The following is a 4,478-nucleotide window of genomic DNA, read 5'->3' on the forward strand; positions in this document are numbered from 1 at the left end:
TATGAAACTATATATTTTTAGCTATTATATACCACATTTATATTTTACCAAATTAATTCCAACATCTTTTCCATGAACTCTCCCTAACATATAGACTTTCAAATACCAACTCATAAACTCACTCAGCCTGTTATTAGAAAAAAGGAAGACCTCCTGAAGGCTCAGGAAAGGACAGCCTTCTAAGGAAAAGAGGGTGAGCCAGATTATAGGTTCTGATGAATGCGCTACAACTAGTAATAAATTAATGAATGAAGCATTTTAAGGTGTGGACAAAAAAATTTGGTGCGCACCATATGCCAGGCATTACCTGCAACCCTTGGGGCTAGGCCTCCCCTGTCTTTCAATCCTAGTGACATCCCTGCTTTTGAGGTATGCACTGTACTTGTAAAAGCGAAGTTTGATTTGACGTATGTCAATTGAATTCTTGTTGAGTTGATTGAAATGTTAGGTTTGACAGTTTGTCAAGAGTTTCAGATTCAATTCATGGCAAAAGTTAAAAAATATAAACTCTTAACAACCAAAGTATGGTGGTTGTTAGTTAATGATGTGCTTCATTTGGTACAGAAATGTCTTAAAGAAAAACAAGAATAAATGAGAGTTGGAAAATTAGGACTGTTCTTTGTTTCTTGATGTACACACGAGTGATGTCAGTTAGTACCAGTTATAACTGGAAAAGCACTCGGAGAGCGCAGACCTCTGCCATTAGCCCTATCTCCAAATAGTACAGAGTCCTTTAAAAAATTCCTGGATCCAGACGGTGATCCAGATCACTCCCAAAATCTAATCAGTTCTTCCTTATTCCATTTCTGACATTTCCTGAAAATTTCATCAAAATCCGTCCATAACTTTTTGAGTTGTGTTGCTAACAAACAAACTAACTAACTAACAAATCCTGCCGATCACATAACCTCCTTGGCGGAGGTAAATATCTTTGCCACTACATATTAACCACTCTTATCCCCAGATGTGCACAAATAACACAAAAAAATAAGATTAAAATTAACAATTAAAAAACATCAATTATCTTATTTAGGGTTGATAATGTTTGGATTTTTTCCCGTACTAGTGCAAAATTGATATTTTGTAAAAGATGCTGTTGCCTAAATGGTGCCTGAATTGATACTTTAAAGAGATAAAAGTGTTTTAAAAGTTGGTAGCTGCATAAAAGCTGTCTTGGTACCATAAGGATGCCAATAGAACACATAAGTTAAGGAAAAAAGTGCGACTTCTTCACATAACCTTTGTGCCTTTCCTCTGGAGTGACGGGGATTATGTTGGGGTGGTAGGTACGGCAATTTAGTACCAAAATCCATCTTGTAATTCAGTATGGTAGATATTGGATGTGTTGGTACTGGTCCCATGTTGGTATCAGATTTCAATAATCATCTCCAATTTCATTGGTATCGGTCAGATCAGGAGTAAGGAATAAAAAAAAAAAAACTAAAAAAAAAAAAAACCCTAAATATCATGCATCACTAATACATGGGTTTAAGGGAAGTGGAGCGACCAGTGCTTTGAATTTTTCTCTGTCTTTATTTGAAGTTTATGGATTTCTTTTACATGTATCTTCCTGCTAAATATTTTCTTCTTTCTGCGGAAATAATCACCTCTGACAATGAGATTTGTCATTCATAATATCCTAATTAAACACCATAGTAAATCTAATATTACAGTAAATTAATAGAGCTGTGTGAGAGGGAGCAAGCAGAACAAGGTGTGTGATTGTTCCTGTGTGTTAAAGGGGGCGTTCTGTGTGGACTAAGGGGACTAATTGCCCTCTTGTTCATCCTCTGTGATGGCTGAAAACACTCTCCTCTCTGCTCCTCTAAGCTCATGACTGTCAGGCTTACCCATAATGCATCTTGAGCATCTTCTTATTCCTTCAATGGGACCTCACCTCATATTACATGATACCTGGCATGCATTAGAGCTGCTCAGGCCTCTCCATCATCCTCTGCCTACATCTTGGCTTTGCTTGTGGCAGTAATAGAAAACACTTCATCACAGGTATCCTCCTCATGCAGACCTTTTTGCTCATTTATGGGACTTTGGGATGCTAACATGTCAGATATTTAACAATGACTCTCCTTGTAGGCTACCTGAGTGATGGGAAAGCTGCTTAGTCATCCGAGGAAATGTAATTAATGATGTTAGCCTTCACAGACCTGGGCGCAGGGCCCCGGCTGTATCTCCCAGAAAATCCGTCTCAAACATGCCTCCGCTATCTTCTCCCAGCAAGTGTTCGATGGTGCTGCAGCCTGCCTTGAGTCACGACTCCCCTCTTATCTCCATGATCGCAGGTTGTTTATCATGTGTGGCGCATTTTCCAGCTGCATCAGTCCAGCTGAATGTGTGTCACATTATTCTCTGGTCATAACACTGTATCAGGGCCCACTGTCACTCCTGCAGCACCAAATTCTCTATATCCTCCAGGCGTCAGTCCGGTTAGTCATAGTAGAGTGACATGACAGCCTTTGCCATGACATGCAGGGAATTGACAGGCTAATTCAAGATGGCTGCCTTCGCACAGTTCACACAGGAGGCACTGAGGTACCAGAGGAAGATTTTTTAAATACTTCTGCTGCCTCTTTATCCCTTTACCTACTGAGGCTAAAAATGGCGATTTGGACATATTTTGTTATTCTGGCTGTAAAATAGTCAGGAAATGCCCTAAGTCTGAGAACTTTGGTCCCTTTTCCCAGGAGTACTTGAACTTGACTTTTCAACATCTGGTTAATGATTATTGCACATTATATGGAATTGTCAGCAGTTTAAAAGAAGAAAAACACAAAAACAGATTTGTTTTTCATGGCTTTTATTTGAAGAAATGTTGTTATTGCTCATGAAGTTTTGACATTTGAAATGTGAACCTATACATGTTTAGAACAATCACCAGTCATTTTTTGAGTCTAGGACTCTGGGTGTGCAAAAGAGAACTATAGTTAACCTCAGTTCAGAAGATGTATCCTTCCAATTGCTCTCCTCCTCTATGAACCGTAGCAGCTGTTTTACCGTTCTTGATGGTCTCCCCGACATTATAAATGTGTGTAATAAAACACAGACATGCACAAATGCCACTATCTAACGCTATTTTTAGAAAACAAAACACCACTCTCGCTCGCTCTCCTTTTACTCTCTTCCTTCACTCTCCTTTCTCACTGGTCTTCTGCAAAGCTGACCTTTTCGCAGTGCTGTTTGACATAACTGTAATACCACACATCATATATTGCCAGAAAGCACAGATTCTCAGCTCTCTGTCAGTGTTGAAATTTTTGAAATTGAGTAAACTTTCGAGGAGTTATGGTGCTGAGAATCTGTGTAGTTGTCTCTCCAAACTTCTGGTGTATTGTTATGAATGCCCACGTTATATGGTTGTGAGTACCGTAATGAACCATATTATGTGCGCATGCCCACAATTCTCAGCTTTCCAACACCGTTGGAATTTTTCAAATCGGACACAATTTGACAGATTTCTGGTAATAAAACTCCAGACATATAGAACAGATCACCGGCACTACCTCAGTAGGTAAAGGGTTAAAGTCATAGACCTCCTCCTACTTTTGTCTGCCTTTATTTTAATGTCTGTATTTTGTTTAGCAGTTACTTGCAGAGTTTCAGCAGTAAAAATGACGTGTTCCCCCTGATGAGAAATCAATTTTCAGGACGTATCCATCAACAATTTAGCTGACATGACAGAAATGCATCATACCTCTTCATAGCTATATTCCATTCTGTGGAAGTATGATTTGAAAGATCTTTGGCTATAACCTTGAATTCTTGCGTTCTTATAAATCATGACAATTGATCCTAGAATTGTTCAAATACACCATCTGCAGGTGTATAGAACAGAATTTTACATATAAATGGTTTGGCTGTATGTAATTAGTAATTTGGGCTGCCAAAATTAATAAAATTACTCATGATTAATTAAGATCCACAAGTGTACTTTTTTAAATCACAATTATTGGCATGATTAAATGTCCCTGTCAGAACACTTTGGTTAAGCTACTGTGGTGTCTCCCTGCAGCCAAAGTGATGTAAAATCGATCCAACACTGCTTCTTGAGTTCTCATCTCACCTTAAAAACTCACAGACACCTCAGTGAACAAGTTGTGTTTTTAAACATTTACCAGTTTATTGTCCCTTTATTTCCTGCTTGTTGGAAGTTCTTAAAATCTTAAACCTACCAATAAGAGCATGTCTTTATCCAAACAGCAATACAGTGCTCTTAGTTTAAGACAGTACACTAATCCAAAATGACACAAAATGGCTTTGAATGCAAACTAGTGGAATTTTAAAATGCTCTAAAAGGTTAAGAATGAATTTCAATCAACTACAGAAATTCTGTAACCTGGAATGCCTGATGGATTTGTTTCAAACATCCATCTGGTAAACCACTCATAGACAGCGTTTGGGAAAAGGCAGAGCCTTTGAAATAACTTAGTGGATGATTAGATGAATGCTCTGTCTGTCACATC

The sequence above is a fragment of the Cheilinus undulatus genome, linkage group 13 (genome assembly GCF_018320785.1).
Source record: "Cheilinus undulatus linkage group 13, ASM1832078v1, whole genome shotgun sequence".
Classification (NCBI taxonomy): Eukaryota; Metazoa; Chordata; class Actinopteri; order Labriformes; family Labridae; genus Cheilinus; species Cheilinus undulatus.